This window comes from Symphalangus syndactylus, chromosome 11, assembly GCF_028878055.3.
Source record: "Symphalangus syndactylus isolate Jambi chromosome 11, NHGRI_mSymSyn1-v2.1_pri, whole genome shotgun sequence".
In the NCBI taxonomy this organism is placed as follows: domain Eukaryota; kingdom Metazoa; phylum Chordata; class Mammalia; order Primates; family Hylobatidae; genus Symphalangus; species Symphalangus syndactylus.
Genome location: NC_072433.2, coordinates 17,035,754 through 17,053,062, shown reverse-complemented (window position 1 = coordinate 17,053,062; position 17,309 = coordinate 17,035,754). Strand labels below are relative to the sequence as shown.

Here is a 17,309-nt window from a genome sequence, read left to right as displayed (position 1 = left end):
TGCTGTGATCCAAACGGAGTTTCCCCAAAGCGATCTACGTTGATGTGGCTGCCTTGTCCCACATCTTCACCAATCCCAGACTCCAGGTCAACACCTTCAACATGAGACTGAGCTTGCCCAGCCTACATTCAAGGTTCTTGGTAATTGGATGCCGGTCCACCATTTCTGTGCACCCTCTGCTGCCCTTTCCCAGACATCTCTGCCTCCTCTCCGTGGGACTCACCAAGGACCCAGCACCAGCTTAACTGACTGCAAGGAATGCCTTTCTCCTCCTCTTCTTTCTCTTCCTTTTGGCAAACTCCTATTCACCCGTTCAGGCCCTGCCCAGATACCTCTCTTCTGAGAAGCCTTCTCTGGCCTCCCTTCCTGACCATGATTATATCTACTCTCCTGTTCTCTTGCCATGATCCTGGAGTTTTGTATTTAGCATGTCCTGTCTTTGTAGGCTTATTTTTGGTCACAGGCTTTTTGGGAGTCAGGACTATGCCTTTCTCCATCTCTGAAGCACTCTCCTTTCCCCCAAGCACAATGACATGTTAGGAGCCCAGTATGGTTTGCCACATATGTAGGGCAGGGGTTAGGGCCACCATCATTCAGACGAGGCTGGTATGAAGGTTTCAGGCTCCCAGGGCCCAGCCAGTTTGTGAAAACAAATGGTGAGTTCTGGCCTCTTGGCTACTTTGTCGAGTCATCCAATGTAATGCTCCTATTGGTTGAGTTCCTTCTGTGTGTCCCATCGTGCAAGGTTATGTACTGTTGCATGGGCCATTTTACAGATGAGAAAACCTAAGGCCCAGAGGGAGTTACTGCCTCAGGCAGCAAGGGGAGGGATTGGGATTCAGACCTAGGTTGGCTGATGCAAGAGCTTCCTGCCCTGGTGCTTTCAGCCTTTTCACAATCCTGGCAAGTTCAGGGGAGTGGGGATGGCAGAGTCCTAGCTCCAACCTGGGTGTGACCCCAAACCCTGCTTGGGGAGGGAGCCCTGAAACGCTCTTCCCAACTTCAGTGGGCTTTGGGACAAGGGCTCCAGAGTGTCCTGATGAGGGCTGCTAAGTGGTCTCAGGAGAACCTCAGTCCCAGCCTCAGCCCTGGTTTTGTTTCCATGTGGCTTTGGCTCAGTCAGGGCTTCCAGGAGGGCTTGGATCTGCAGATTTATTGCCGTGCTCAGGAATTTCTTGTCCACCTCAGATATGGGTGTCTGGGGGATGGCCGCTTGGACTGGGAGTAAAACTGAGGTTATCTTGATCTCCAGATGAGGTTGTATCTGCTTGTGGAGTTGCTGGGGAAGGCTCTTTGCCTTGGATCTTGCTCACGCTCTCCTTCCGGCCCCTGATAAAGAGTCCCAAACACAGGGCCGTAAAGGTGGTCATAAAAATGGAGAAGAAATGCTGGCGCAGCTGGCTTATCAAAGCGTATCGCGACGCCCGCCAGGTCTCCCTACTTCAAGTTTATTTCTCCTCCTCTGCTTTCTCTCAGAAGGTGTCTCGTAAACAGCTAAGAGGGTCATTTATAAATGTCTCCTGCCTTCCTTCTCAGCACAGGCGCTGCCGCCTTGCTGTCTTCCTGCTTCCAGGTACGTGGATGATAAAGGGATGGTCCAGGCATGGAGCACAGTGACCTTTTTCTCCCGTCTTCCAGGTGCCAGCTGAGATGAGACGTGAAAGCTGGAGGGGTTCGGCATCCCAGAGAGGGGTGAGGCTCCCAAACGTGAGTGACAGCGACCCTGGTCTTGCCAGCATCCTTCCATCATATTGGTGGGGAGCAGGGGGGTGGGCTGGCCTCTGAGGGGGCACCTTGCCATGGGCTGGCCTCTGTAGTTAACCCACATCACAGAATGAATCCTATGGCATCAGAGCTGAAAAGACTTTAGAGATTGCCTTCCGCAAGTCTCTCATTATTCTAGTGATGCCCAGGGGTGGTGGGGGACACTTTCCTGCAGTGGAACCAGAGGCAGAACTCGAATATCTTGCCTCCTGACTGGGTGCAAGAAGCACAGACTTATAACCATAACAGCAATAATCCCTCCTGCGTGTTTCAGGATGCGGAAGGCTTTGATGGTTCCCATTTTGTCTGATCTTTGCAGTGACTCCTTGGGCATAACATGTGATTCCCATTTTACAGATAAGAGGAACTGATGCTCACAGGTGCTGGGTGCCTGGGGCCAGCTTGCCTGGAGCCTCTCTTGACAGCTGTGTTCACTCTTTGGCCCTTCCATTCTTGACAGAGTTTTTCTTGTGGAGTTTCTTCTCATTCATTTTCAAGAGCGGCTCATGGGACATAATCTAAACACAGCTTTCGACTCCCTAGTCCTCCTACCCTAACCTCCTGAACTGTCAAGCCCACAGCTTCATGGTCATGAGACGAAGCAGAGTGGGGTACTTCCCTGGGTCTTGGTCCCACTTCCTGGGGGTCGTTTGGGATCCTAGCAGGTGAGAGGCTCATGACTGGGTTTGGCAAATCTCCCCAAATGGTGAGAAGCACTGGGGACTCAGAGTCCTGGGCAAGAGGGCCCCAGATTTTGAAGATGGGTGGGTGGGGTGGTCAGAGTGGGTGTGGGGTGGGGGGCCCTGGCTGTGGGAGCATGAGCCTTGCCTGAGTCCCTGTCCCTCTGGCAGCGCCCAGTGCTTGGCACGCAGCAGGCACTCAGGAAATGCAAATTGTACAAATTAGCTCAGCCTCGGTGGCCATGGTAACTGCACCTGCCTTGACCACAGAGTGGCTTCCCCTTTTTTTTTATAGTGCTTTTTGTTAAAGGTTATCTATGTATTACACTATATCTATTTAGAACCTCCTGCCGTGCCCCACCCGAGTCAGGTAAGATTGTTTTCACATTGGCTGCTCTTCAACCCAGCAGGACTTGGTTTTGCTCTGGGCACATCCATCTCTTGCACGAGGTGGGAACTCATTCTGCATTTCTGCACTTCCAGAGCTGATTCCTTCAGGCAGGCCGATTTCACTTGTGAATAGGCCTCCACAAATAAGTTCTCTGTGATTTAGGAGAATAGGTTCTCCCTTCATTCAGGAGCAAACAGAGGCTTTATGTGGTCTGGTGACTTCACTGGGGTTGCACAGAGAGCTGGCGGCAGATCCAAGGTTATGATCCTGGCCTCAGTGTCTCTTTTTGCCCCTTGTTTCTTGTTCTTTCCCAGAATAACTTGCTGAGTGGTTAGGGGATGTGCAGGCTGCTGTGGTGGCGACCCCTGTGAGGCCAGGTGGGGGAGGCCCTTGTGTCTGCCTGGTGCCTGTAATATATTTGAATTATCTCCACAGATGAGCCCTGATTTAGCAAACAGTCTAGAGTAAACCTAGCTTGAAGACAAATACAATTGACACTGGGCTTGAGTGGTTCAAAGGTTATTGGCACAAAGCTGTCGGCTTTGTTTAGCCAAGGGGCTGTATTTATGATGGGTGATACGCAGTGCCATCCATAACTTGCCGGCAAGAGGGGCTGACGTCGGACCAGAGACAGCTTATTTACACTGAGCCTGGAGTTTAGTTTCTCTGCTGGGACATGCAAAGGCAATTCGATTCTTGGCCCATGTTGCTTTATGGGTTGCTGGCTTAGGTCTGTTGTCATAATTTGGGTCATCAGTTAACCTTGCTGGGGAGGGATAGCACCCCTCAAGGGGATCATTTCCTGGGTGTGTGTACAGCAGGGTGAACTGGGGGAAAGGTGGAGATGTAGGAGAGGTCCTTGGGGCTATTCAAAGCATGTGATCAATGGGTTTCACATTGACCCCTAATTTAAGCCTCACATACACTGGAGTAGCAGCATGTCTGAGTCCCTGGGGCCTGGGACTTGATTCCTACCTGTATCTCTTGGATGCTGTGGCTAGTTTAGGGGAAAGGAACCGTGGGGCAGACTTGCACTGAACAGATTCATGTGGTTGCAGTGCTAGACAGGCAGGCTTTATTGACACTGGATTCCTTGGGAGAGAAATTATCCCAGGAACGAGCAAATTGTGGCTGTAAGGAGCCACGGCCAGTGCAGGCAGAGGTGTGTGAGGTTGCTATTAAAAGCTAGCCTGTGGTTTGGCCTTTTGGAGAGCAGCAGGCAATCTGTATCAGGGCCTTACAATATGCTTCTCTTGGTGACTCATTTATGCTACTGGCTAGAATCTATCCTGAGGAAATCATCATAGATGGGGACAAAGATTCATGCACCTGGATGTTCACTGCAGTGTTATTTATAATCGCAAAAAAAGGAACAAGTTAAATGTTCAACAGTAGGAAATTTTTTATTACATTAATTATGGCATCTCAATAAAATGGAATACTATAAATTGACTCAATTAATGTATATAAAGAATGTTTTATGATTTGCAAAAGTGATGCTAAGTAGGAGAAAGAAATATTTTATAAATTGTCTGTAAAGTATGTTTTCTGTTGTATAAAACACAGCAGAATGTGCGTTAGCTCAGATGGCGGGATTCTGATTGTTTAATTCCCTGACCTCTTCATGGAATATATTTTCAGTTTCTACCAGAGGTATATATTACTTTTCAGCCTCAGGAAATATTATTGAATAAATAAACAAGAATCAAAGTTTACACTTCTTTGGTGGTCCCTACCCTTCTCCAGACCTCAGTTTCCCTGGGTCTAAGAGGAGATGCTGGGCCACTCTTGTTCTGCTCTGGCTTGAGTCCTGGGCTAGGAGGAATGATCCTCTGAGCCAGTGCTGGCAACGTGCCTGTGATCACCATGTCCTGGATCTAATGGGCCACCTAATTTTAGTGCATGCTGGGGCAGCTGCCTAAGTGTGGCCCCAGCTGCCAGGCAGACGGTCAGGGCAGCGTTGGCAGTATCGGCAACCTCTCTGCCAGGCTAGTGAGGTCAGAGCACGGCTTGGGACCCGGCTGGGTAAGTCACAGAGCCGTGGGGGAATTCTCCAGTGCTCATGACACAGAACATCACAGCCTGCATTTGGAAAGAAATCCACTAGCCGGGATCCTTGGATTGAGCAGATGGGAAGGGGGTGCCTTTGGGGAGTGAGGGAGAGGAAAGGCCTGCATGCTTTGAGTGCTGAGTGTCATTTTGCTGGAATTCCAGAAGTCACCCTGCTATCAGGGTTCCCAATTTATGGCTTGAACTTGTCTCTGAGCCCAATTCCATTTGTCAGCTGAGGACTTGCACGGAGACGTGAACGTTTCCCTGAAAGGTCTTGGCTGAGGGCATCTTCTGATAGTGGGCAGCTGTGGGCACTGTATCCTTCGCCAGAATAGCTGGAGTGTGAGGTCTTCAGGGGTATGAGCTTGAGAACATCTCTACCAGGAAGATGGTTCAAGGGCAAATGGAGAGCAGGGCTCGGTTGGTGAGGGAAGACGGGGATGCTCTGGCCTCCTCCCTGGTCTCTTGCCTTCAGCTTTGTGTCACTTGCTTTGCAAGTCAAGTCACCTTTCTAAACCCAGCTCTTATTTGTCACCCTCACCCCCACCCCTGTCTTTGCTCTGCAGAGGCCATGAATAAAGCCAAGACCCCTGAGTGTGGTGTTCAAGATCTTTGCCTAACTTGACCTCAACCTATTTTCCTGCTTTTTTGCTCACATACTCCCTACCCTAGCTAAACCATAGCCTGTCCCTTCTCTATTCTTGAACACACCATACATTCTCATTTCCCTTAGGCTGAAATTTTCTTCTGTGACTCTACCTCAGTTTAGTCACTGTTTATTTATGGAACACCTACTATGGGACTGGGCAAGACTCACCAGACAAACTCCTATTCAACCCTCAAGACCCAAATGTCTTTCGGTCTGACATGCCCTCATCAGCATGACCTCCTAGATCATCCCATCTCTACTGATGATGATGTTTTATATCTCATATTCTTGGAGCGTTTTGTCTGCTTTTCCTACTGGGCCTTGGTAACTTTCCTCTGTGCTCCTGGCACAAGGCATAATTTTCTCTAAATAGCTGTTGGGTGTCGTCATACGGAGAAGAGTCATTAGTGAATGCCAACAAAGCAAGTGAAAGGATCTATTCCCTGGAGTTGTAAGGAAATGGGATAATGATAGCAAATAGTGTCAGTTTACACTTACCAAGCACGTACCATGTGCCAGGCACTGTACCAGGTGCTTTCCATGCATTAACGCATCTAGTCCTCCTCGACCCAAGAGATCAGTGTGGTTACCCCCTCATGTTACAGATGAGGAAACTGAGGCACAGGCAAGTTAAGTCACTTGTTCAGGCTCATGAAGTCAGTAAGCAGATGAGCTGGGATTTGAACCTATGCAGCCAGGCTCTCAAACTTGCACAATATTTCTTCTTTCCTACCAGGCACAGCAGTGATATTTGGTCCCTGGGAAGTGAAGGGCACCCCCGTACCTGGTGGGTCCTGGTGCTGATGGTTGTTGGCAACCTTGCAGAGGTGCATGGTGTAGGGGTGGTCGGGGATGCCCTCAGGGGGTCAGGGCTTTCCTGGATCTACCCTAGTGACGTACTCAGGCATATTTTTACATCTCCTTCCCTTACCCTCACTGCCTGCCATGCAGGGGATGGCAGTCCCCTCTTCTTTGCCTCTCCGCAATGTGCATTTATTTTACTTACAGTTATGATGCACTTACTGCCCAGGCACTGGGGATGTAATGGTCCCTGCCTCAGTGGAGCATGGTCTCGTCAGCTGGCATGGCTTTCACATTACTTTAATCCTACATTGCCGGTCTGGCACAGATCCCAGGTGGTGCCCACCCCTGCTTGCATTTATCTCAAGCTCTGGGATGGTCTGGGGCATTTCTGAGGACCCCATGCCTTTCCCCACCTTCTATCTGTCCAGGGCTCTGTTGTGCAGTGTCTGGAGAACATCTTTAATGCTATGGAGGAGGTCGAAGCTGGGGACAGTGATTCTTTAATGAGCTGACTGAGTAGTTGAGAGCACTTCAGGAGGAGAGGGGCCTGTCTGTTTCTGAGACCCATCATGGGCCATATCTGTGCTTAGTTTTCAGTGTCTGCTTCCCTACTGGGGCCAGAGTGGAGATGCCTTAAGATGAAGGAGATGAGGATGACTGTGAGCTCAGTATTTGTTTGCTGGGGCTGCCATAACAAAGTACTAAAACCTGGGTGCTTAAAACAGCAGAAATGTATTCTCTCACTTCCTGGAGGCTAAAAGTCCAAAATCAGGGCTGGCTCTTTTCTGGGGGCTCTGCGGGGGCATCGTTCCATCCCTCTCTCCTGGCTTCTGGTGATGGCCGGCAACCCTTGGCTTTCCTTGGCTTGTGGATGCATCACGCCAGTCTGTGCCTCCATCATGTGGCATCCTCCTTGTGTCTTTGTCCAAATTTCCCTTTTCTCATAAGGACACTGGTCATATTGGATTAAGGGCTAACTTTACCCCAGGATGACCTCATCTTAACAAATTATATCTGGAATGACCCTATTTTCAAATAAGTTCACATTCTGAGGTTCAGACTTCAACATGTCTTTTTGGGGACACAGTTCAACCCGTGACAGACTCCCTGAGAGAAATGCCTGGGCGCTGCTTTGTGGGATTGCTGGACTTGTGGCTCAGTTGTCCTCTTTCTCTTGAGGGGAGCCCAGGAAAGCAAGCATGGATGTCCGGCCCACCTAGGCTTCAGCGGAAGGGTTTCCCGGCCTGGCCTCACAGCTCTGGGAGGGCCTTGGGAGAGACACGGATGATCAAAGATGGCTGAGGGGGCCGGGGAGCAGCTGAGTCTCTGAGTGCCTCTTCTGCCTCTCCTCTTAGAAATGCAAATGGCATCTGTGCAGGAATCCTTTTAAGGGATGAAAGCAGTTTTTAAAAAGACATTAATCTCCTCACTCACTTCCTTCTGATGGTTGGAGATGAGTGACAAGCCTCGTAATTGAAGATGGTGGGGCTGATAATTCGACAGTAGCCTCGGGAGGGATGTCTTGGGCTGTGAATCACTGCACTACACAGACCTGATCGTCTCCCTGATGGTACCTCCCAGGCCTTCACAGCCTCTTGCTGGCATACGAAGATTCACACACATGTGAAGGCTTGAGTTGCCTGGTTGTTAGGGTGCGGGATGCAGCTTCCTGGCCCAGGGAATTTTTTTGGGAGCAGCTGCTGCAGTGAGCAGGTACCTTTGTGCACAGGCACCTGCTAGGTGCGGGGGTGAGAGTGTATGTGCATAGTAGGTGTTTGATGTCTGTTGAATGGGAGCATGTGAGGCTCAGGGTAGGGCCTCAGATGCTTGGACAAGCTACACGTGGCCTCCCTGACACTCCAGGGCTCTTCTTGTCCTCCCTCACAGCAGCCTTCCTAGCACTCTCAGAAGGACCGGCCTCTCCCAGCTCATGGGGACCCACTGCCCAGGATGCTGCTGGTGAGTGTTGGTTCCTGGGGGATACTTGACCTTTCTGTTGCAAATGCTTACACCCACGCTTGTGCAAGTACACTCAGATCCCCTACTCTCGGCTGAATCTGGGGGTTGTGTGAGGATGCAGGCAGCAGTGAGTGCAGAGGAAGCCAAAGAGGGACTTATGGACCCCAGGGAGCCCCTGATGGGCCCATCATTGGCCCTGATGACTGAGGTCGGGTCGGTGTTGCTAGCACCTCGGATAGGTCCAGCCCTAAGCTGGGCTGGGTCTAAGCAGAGTGGAGATGAGTGAGAAGCCTTTCTACTCCACGTTTTCCCACAGCACTTCCGATAGAGCGTGTTGAGGGGGTCCCAGAAAGTGCAGCTCTCAGATGGGCTGTGTCCTAGAGACAGTGTGCTGAGAGGCTGGGGAAGTGATTTGGGGCTGTACTCTGTGTGTGTGTGTGTGTGTGTGTGTGTTTAAGGGGTATTCACTAATTCATTTACTCATTCATTCATTCATGTATTCATTCTAAGGTGCCAGTCACCATGTTTAATTCTGGGGTTTCAAGGTGGGGACAAAACTGACATGGTCCCACCCTGTGGGAGCTCACAGCCTATAGAGGGAGACAGACATCAATCCAGCAATCGCACCAACAGACACAAAAGTACTGATACTGCATGGGGACAGCACTCTCTGCTGAGTTCTGCCACAGGTTTGTGACTTCCCTCTTCATGCCAGGGTATTCACACGTTTCGCTTATCTGGAGACCTCTTTGCTGAAGTGAACGCTTGTCTGTACACAGCAGAACAGCTAGCTGGGTATTTCTGACCCCCATTCACTTGCCTTTTAAACCACCTCCCAAAGTCTCCAGTGGCCCCAATGTTCTGGGAGTACAGTTTGCACATCATGGCATTGGAGGGATAGCAAAAAAGCCTTGCAGCTTTCAGAACAGCAGCAGCAGGGCAGTGAGAAGTTGACATTGCTGTTGCAGGATGATGCACCCAGCAGAGTGGTCTGAGAGGGGCTGTGGCAGTAAAGGAAGGCTGTGTCATCCAAACAGAGGGATGAGTGGGTCTGGGACCAGCCTGGGGCCAGAGTGGGAGACTGAGCGGCTAATGGGAGCAGGCTCTGCTATGGAGTGCGGGCCTGCCCAGGGGCCCCTGTGGAAGAGGTGGGGGCCAGGGCTACCTGTGGGCTTGTGCTGGTCTCAGCATGGACTCTTGGCCCATACTTAGAAAGCAGGCTGTGTCAGTCACAGAGTTGAGCTCCTTAAGCGACGGCCAAGGGCAGGTCCTTCCATGAAGAAGCCTGAGAAAGGGGAGGGCAGGGTGGCTGAAATCTCTGGGGCAGTGTTAGTTTTCTATTACCGCTGAAGCACATTACCACACACTAAGGGACTTTAAGTCAACATGCATTTATTATCTTACAATTCTGTAAGTCAAAAGCTGGACATGGTCTCCCTGGGTTAGGATCAAGGCCTCAGTCAGGCTGTGTTCCATCTGGAGGCTCTAGGGAAGAATCTGTTTTCTTGACCTTTCTAGCTTCTAGAGGCTGCTTGCATTCCCTGGCTCGTGACCTCCTCCTCCATCTTCAAAGCCAGCCGCACTGCATTTCTTGGACACCCCCTTCCATCGTTGCTTCTCCCTCTGACCAGAACTGGGGAATACTCTCCACTTTTAGGGACCCATGTGATTACACTGGGCCCTCCCAGGTAATGCATGAAAATTTCCCCATCTCAAGACCCCCAAACTTAATCACATCTGCAAAGACCCCTTTTTCCATGTAAGGTACATCATTGCAGGTTCTGGGGATTGGGTCGTGGGCATCTTTGCTTGGGGTGGGTGGGAAGCCTTCTGTCCTGGAATCTTGGCAGCCAGGGACAAATAAGCTTGTGACTCTTATTTGACTTTGAAGGTAGGCAGTCCCCCAAGACTCAAACCTACAGAAACCACGCCCCCTAGCTAGAACTGGGTGTGGAGGACGCTTCTCCATGGGTCATTTCTGGTGGGGACACCTTGACTGTGAGGCCTGCCCCTCCTCGACCTGCCCCAGCCCCGGGGCGGGGCTCCTTCTCAGGCTTTCTCAGCAGCATGCCTCAGCTTGGGACTGCACTCCTGGTGGGGGAGGGAGCTGCGATGATGTGGGGCACACCGAGTATCCCCATGGGAGACTGTGGCTTCTGGGGATCCAGACAGGGTACCCCTTCTTTCTTTTCTTTTTCGTTTTCTTTTCCTCTTCTCTTCTCTTTCTACAGAGTCTTGCTCTGTCACCCAGGCTGGAGTGCAGTGGCATGATTTCAACTCACTGCAACCACTGCCTCCAGGGTTCAAGTGATTCTCCTACCTCAGCCTCCTGAGTAGCTGGGATTATAGGCACCTGCCACCACACCTAGCTAACTTTTTGTATTTTTAGTAGAGACGGAGTTTCACCATGTTGGCCAGGCTGGTCTCGAACTCCTGACCTCAAGTGATCCACCCACCTCAGCCTCCCAAAGTGTTGGGATTACAAGCGTGAGCCACCATGCCTGGCCAGGACCCATTTCTGAGTGAGGAGCTGGGGCTGAGCAAATGGGAAGCCCAGGTATCCCAGGGTGCGTTTCCTCCCTGTGCCACCTCCAGATGCTGTCAGGCGCCCTCTGACCACTGTGTACCTTCTTCTCCAGGAAGGCCCTTTAGGGTGGGTGCTGACCTTCTCTAGGAGCCCTCACTCAGGGGGTCTGGGATGTTGACCCATGACATGGCTATGAGGTTGCAGAGACTCCTCCAATGCAGAGGACGGGCTGGGGGAGCGCCCTGGACTGAGCGGCCTTCCCCGCAGTGCCACGGAAGCCACACTGGAGCCTGAGGTGAAGGAAACACCAGTACTACCGATCCTGTCTTTATTTAACATTTTGGTATTTTATTCATCATAGACTTTTGCATTAATTTTGATTTTTAGAAATACTGTGTGGAAATATTGTTTATCTTGATTCCTGAGTTTTTTTGGCTCCCTTAGCTTTTGTGTTTCACTTGCTCACCCTAGTCCTGGCCCTGCCTCCCAGGACAGAGCAGGGAATCTCCATGCCCCGGAGCTGACTCTGGCCTCTGGTCCTCTCTCCAGAGGAGGAAGGCGAGAGTGAGGTGGGTGTTCAGGAGAGGACGGGCTGGTGATATGGCGGTCTTGGTTTTTCATGGGATCTGCTGCAGTGACCTGGCAGGCATGAGCATGCGCTGGGCTGAGTAGGCCCTGGGGGCAGGGGCTTTTCCTGCATCTTCCAGCCCAGCTCCAGGTGAATCCTCTCACCCTTTGTGGGGTTGGAGGCCCTGCCTTGGAGCATCTGGCTGCCTGGGACTAAAGACACCTCCCTGCTGGGGTGGGGAGAGGCCAAGGGGCATGGCTGTGGAGTCTGAGGATAGGAGAGGAGGCTCTCTGAGCTGGGGACCCCGGCAGCCAGCCCCGGCAGCTGCACGTGTATCCGGGTGGCCGGGGGCCGTGTCTTGCTGGGTGTCTGACTGCAAGCCGTGTTGGCAGGGCCTGGGCTCCTGGGCCTGATGCTCAGCACGCTGTCAGCACTCAGCAAATAATAAATAATAATAATATCTCCAGCATGTTTGGGAGCTCGAGGAGGGAGGGAACACAGAAAACATGTGTTCTGTCTCATGGCGGGTGCCGGGAAGCTGAAGTCTGCTCTGTGCCTCTCTGGCTGGAATTTGGAGGGAGGCACACCCCCTCCTCCTAGCTGCAGCTTGGGACACAGGGAGGGCAAGCCAGGAGCTGGCGCTTGTGCTGGGAACGCGGGGCTTGAAGAGGGTTGCCTGGGGAGGTGCCCTTGAGCTGTCCTTTAGAAAGAGCCTGGACTGTCCTCAGATGTCCTCTGGGATTTGGATAGTTGGACTTGGACTGAGATCCTGGCTCTGCTCCTTCAGACAAGTCACTTTGCCTCTCTGAGCCCCTCAGTTTTCTCACTTACGAAAATGGGAGGTTACAGCAACTGTTAGAGTGGGTGCAAATGGTTGGCACTGCTGGCAGCGTCTCTTGGGCATCAGTGTTGCGGGTCCTTCGTGTGAGGCCTGAGCTTGATCCCGTGGCAAAAGACTATAAGGAGCAGGACTGTGTAGGTGGCTGACACTAGCAACTTGCTCCAATGCAGCTGACACCCATTACTGTTTGTTGATTGACTGCGGGACCCAGGAGCTTTCAGGGGCAGGGGATGGAGGTTGAGTGCTTGATGTCAGAGCCCTCTGGGGACTTGATGGCTCAGTGGGAGTCTCCTGGGTGACTCCTGCACCTGGGGGCTCAGCACCAAATCTTGGGCTGCAGCTCCCAGGCTGGGGGCCAGATGGGAATGCTGTTGGGCTGACACAGCAAAGGCTTGGGAAGTGCCCCAGCACAGCTCTCATGACCCCATCTCTCCCTAGCCTGCTTCCTCAAGATGCCAGGGAGGGACTGGAGTAGTAGTAGCACAGGTGCCACTTTCTATCCAGTGAGGCTGAGTTTTCCCCACCTGCTCAGCCATGAAGAGCCCCAGGCAACTCCTAGAGGGCACCTTACCGCGCCCCTGAATCTGACTCTGTGGCTGCTCTCTGGGTGAGCGAGACCTGGGGAGCAGATGTGCAGAGGTCCTTGAGAGGTGGCCCCTCTTGGGTGCAGAGGCCATGGGGCCTGTGCAGCCTCCCTGTGAGACGACTGTCTCCCACAGCCCCCTTTCCAGGGCCCTGTAGCTCCTCTTCTCTCCACTCCTGGGTCTCCAAGTGGGCGTTGCCCCTACTTACCAAGAGCCTCCTGCCTCCTGCCCTGAGGGGCCGGCTCCTCCTGGGTGGGCCAGCAAGGCCTAGACGGTCCCTTTTGCCTGGCTCAGGGAGGTGCCACAGGGGATGGGCCACTTGTCAAATACTGTTGTTTAATTTTCTTTACTCAGACTCTGCTTGTTCCAACACCCTGCAATGACTCCAGTGTTAATCGAGCACCAGGGACTATAATTATCAGGGGTTGAGAGACAAGAATCTCCTGGTGGTGCGGCAGCTGCAGGCAGGAACTGCAGCTTGATCTGCCCCTGGAGAGGAGCTGCTCCAGCCTGACTCGTGTCTGAGGAGCCGCCATGGTTCACACCCTTCACCCCCACATTTGTCTGCAGCTCCACAGGGATGGTGCGCTCCTAGGGTCGTGTTCAACCTCTGTCGGTGGGGCAGACATGGGATGTGATTCATATAGAGTGTGGCTGGCATTGTTCCTGAGCATCTGGGAAGGACAGGCCCCTCTTGTAGTCTTTGCAGATGTGCAGAGGCTTCCGCTCTGAAGGAAGGGCAGCCCTGACTGCATGGGTGCCCAGGAGGGGGGTTGCAGGGTGCCCACAGGCCGTGAGGACGCTTTGCTCAGCACAGGTGCAGACTCTTGCATTGAGTCAGGAATCATTTCCCTGGAGTCTAGTAGGACAGACCAGACTCAACAGCCAGGATTTTGGCTATGAAGTTGGGGTCAACTGGTCACATGCTCTGAGTGCTTAAAAAACACCAGTGAAGGCCACCTCCAGATGTACGAACAGTCATTCAGTGTCTTGGTTGATCTAGGGGTCTGGGTGCTCTCCTGGGGCTGGGTCCCCATTATAAGAGGCACAGGCAGCCTGGTGCTGTGACGATTGGGCACCTTGTCATGTTGGGGTGGGCAGCGGGGTGGGTGTGCTCTCAGAGCTGGGGATGGTCTGGGAGGGGTTGCTTACCTGGGCTCGGGTATGGGAAGGATACGTGTGAAGAGGTGGGAGCAGCTGGGCTCAGCTTTGGGGAGGAAGGTTTGGGTTCAGCTGCTGACTGTTGGATGACCCAGAATGGAGAGAGTTGGGTTGTTGGAGACTGACCCCTGGTCATCGGGGGTTTTGGCAGGCAGAGGTAGGGTAGCTGCTGTTGACATGTGGAGAGATGACTCCTACCTGAGGAGGGGCTCGGGCGAGATCTCTTACCCTGACTGAAGAGTCTCTAGCTCCGAGGCTAGCCCTGGATCTGCCACTGACTGGCACCTGCCCTCTGGGTAGGTCTCTCCCCTCTCTGTGTCTGTGTTCCTGCCTGGGGCAGGATCTAGGGGCCTGATTCCTCCTGGATTTTTCTTGTGGATCGTATGAGGGGACATGGGGAGCAGGGTGCAGGTGGGGGCTCTGGGAGCCTTCTGTGCCTATAGATGCAGCCATAGGATGCAGGCACACTGAGCCAGGGTGCTGCAGAGGTGTGGAGGTCGGTATTTATGGATGGAGCACTTTCTCCTAGGACTTCTGGTTCTCTAGTGAGGCCCTGAGGGCATAGGAATGTGACCATCCCATGCATGTCTGTGCTCTTGGGGCTGGTGTTGGGACCTGGGAATATGGGAGCCATCTGAGGTTGCAGGGCTGTGGGAGGTGAGGCCCTCACTGGAGTCTCCTGGCTCAACTCCCATGAGCACTGCATTGGCTCAACTCCCATGAGCACTGGCATTGGCTGAGCACACAGTAGGCCTTTCCTCAGTTAGCACATTCAGTGGGGTCTGCCAGGAGCATAGTCCCAGGTGCCAACGGAGTGAGTCTATTTTCTGTGAGCCAAAGATGGGCTTCCCGAAGGTCTGCTGGCCTTCTGGGCTTGCTCCAGGGCAAAGGGTTGGGGTCTGGGGAGGAAGGAGAAATTGGAGCTCACAGGGAGCATCAAAGGGCTGGTGCAAGGTTTATTGGGGCCTTTACTGCCCTAGTTTTCATTATTTACACCCTGTTGGTTCTAGGAGCTCCCGTTAAACGTGTAATAAATATAAAAATATTTTACAGGCCAGTGAAAATTCCACAGCAAAAATAACTCTATAAAGAGGGATTTCGCCCTGCTCTGCCCGCTGCCGAATTCTGTGTGGCATTCCTCTGAGCCTGTTGGCTGGCAGCAGGGCAATGAGGTGGCAGGGTTCCCTCGTCATGGCAGGGGGCATGGGCTGGGTGTTTAATTAGCCCCTTTACCAGCCTGTGAACGAGCCGCTCCTCGTAGGCTGGGCCTGCCAGCTCTCCCAGGTGGCGGTGTGTGGGAGTGGGCTGCCGTTGGGCCTGGGTCTCAGGTTGGGCTGTGGAGGTCTGTGATCCAGCAGCAGGGAGGAAGGGCAGAGGCTGGAGCTGCTGTCCTGGCACCTCCTGGCCCTCGCTGGGCAGCCTGAGGTGTGGCCAAGGAGGCGGGAAGGAAGGGTGGTGTTGAAAGACATTGCAGAGCAGTGATTTGGACCAAGGGCTCCAGGGTCAGACTGCCCGGGTTCCAGTCCTGCCTCTACCACTTAGCTGTGTGACCTTGGGCAGATGCCTTGCTCTTTCTGTGCCTGATTCCTCCTTTGTGAAACCCCGTCTCACTTGATTGTTATGAAGCTGCTCCAACCTAGGATGATCCCCCTGCCTTGGGATTCTGGTCCTTCTCCCATAGGCTTTGGCCCATCCTGTTGGCATCCCCCAGACCCCTAAACTACTACCATTTGGAGCTGGACGATTATAAGAGACTCTCATACATAATTGGTCTTACCCCTGCTGCCTGTGCCTTTCCTGCTTCTGCTCATCCTGACTCTCGAGGGAAGCCAAGTCAGGACCGGGGAGGACTGGGAATGGAGTGGCAAAATGTGGAGGCACCATCTTCATCCCTCGTGGGCAAGGTGGGGGAGGGCTGCAGAGTGCCATCCTGCCTATGGCCACCCCATGCAGACCGGCAGCTTCAGCACAAGCCCTTCAGTGGAGGAATGGTGGTGCTGGTGCAGGGAGGCTGATGTGAAAGCCAGCATCCACTGGCCTCGGCATGTGCCAGGCTCTGTGCTTTCCATACTCCAACCCCAGGAGGGGTGCTGGTGTGACTCCCATCTTAGAGATGGGCCTGCTGCTGCCAGGGAGGCCTAGCAGGGAAGTTGTGGGAATGGAGGAAGCCAGGGTGGTCTCACCACTGGGCCACCCTGTCCATCTCCAGGTTGGGTGGAGGCTGCTGTGTGCTGGCAGTGCAGCGTCAGGGCTGCTCCCAGTGCTCTGTCCTCCCCGGCGTGGCCAGACCTCCCCGACCCCTCCTTCCCGGCATGGCCAGGGCTCCCAGACCCCTCCTCTCTGAGTGCTCAGTCTCTCCTTTGCTTTGCTTTCCTGAAGAAAGTGCCTTGGAAAGCCAGCTGTGAAAGGGATGTTGTTACAGAAATTTCCTTAAATCTGCTGTAAATCTGTAGAGATGGTAAATCATTCCTAAATGTTAGTACTTAATTTTAGTCACAGATTTAGCCTCCTGTTAATAACAAGGAACCCCAGAGTGAAAGTCAAAATGTGTGTTTTGATCAGGGTGCTCTACTGCATTGCCTTTTCCTCCCTTAGAGGTGGGGGTGACAGAGGGACCATGTCACAGATGAGGAAACAGAGATGCCGAGGAGATTATTGGATCACTAACATCGCAGTGGCAGGAATAATGGTTTGCCACAGTCTCCAGTGGGTGGAGTGCATTCGTTTTGGTTCTGGGGCTGCCTTGGCTCTCTGAGTGGCCTGGACCACAGGCAACAGGTTGCCAGCCCAAAGAGTTCCCCTCTCTGCCAGCATGGCCAGCAGTGTGGATGCTGGTGTTTGGGGCAGTGAGAAGTACAAGCTGTGTGGCCCTGGTAAGTCTCTGCCTCTTGGGCTTGGTGTGCCCACCACAGCCTGGAGGATCTGATGTGGGTGCCCACCAGGCCCCAACCACTGTGACAGACAGCACAGGTGCAGTTCTGGGACCTCAGCAGGCCTGGGAATGCAGAGAGGGCCTCAAAGCTGCCGGGTTTGGTGGGCACATCAAAGGCGGCATGGGCGAGGGCCTCCAGTAGGGCTTAGGGGCTGAGGGGTCTAAGCCCCCTCAACGTGGGGGTTCTCCCTTCTTTCTCCAGGGGCCCTGCCATTAGTCCAGAAGCCTCTTGCTCAAATTTGCAGTCCAGGCCCTGCTGCTGTCCATCCTTGAGGCTGGCAGGTGTGCAGGCCCAGCATGTTTTAGGGGCTGCAGGGCAGGGCAGGGCAGGGCATATGACTGACTCTATGTCTTCCTGTCCTCCTGGCCTGATCTGCTTCTTCATGGCAGGACAGGG

At 53.1% G+C, this 17,309-nt stretch overlaps 1 long non-coding RNA gene across 1 annotated transcript in view; it reads left to right on the top strand.

Annotated features, from left to right (window-relative positions):
- Positions 1-2,790: 2,790 nt before the first annotated feature.
- Positions 2,791-17,309, top strand: part of LOC134731702 (uncharacterized) — an 87,563-nt gene continuing 73,044 nt past the window's right edge. The window contains exon 1 of the long non-coding RNA XR_010114176.1: positions 2,791-2,814. This is a non-coding gene — a long non-coding RNA (uncharacterized lncRNA). The remainder of the gene's footprint in view (positions 2,815-17,309) is intronic.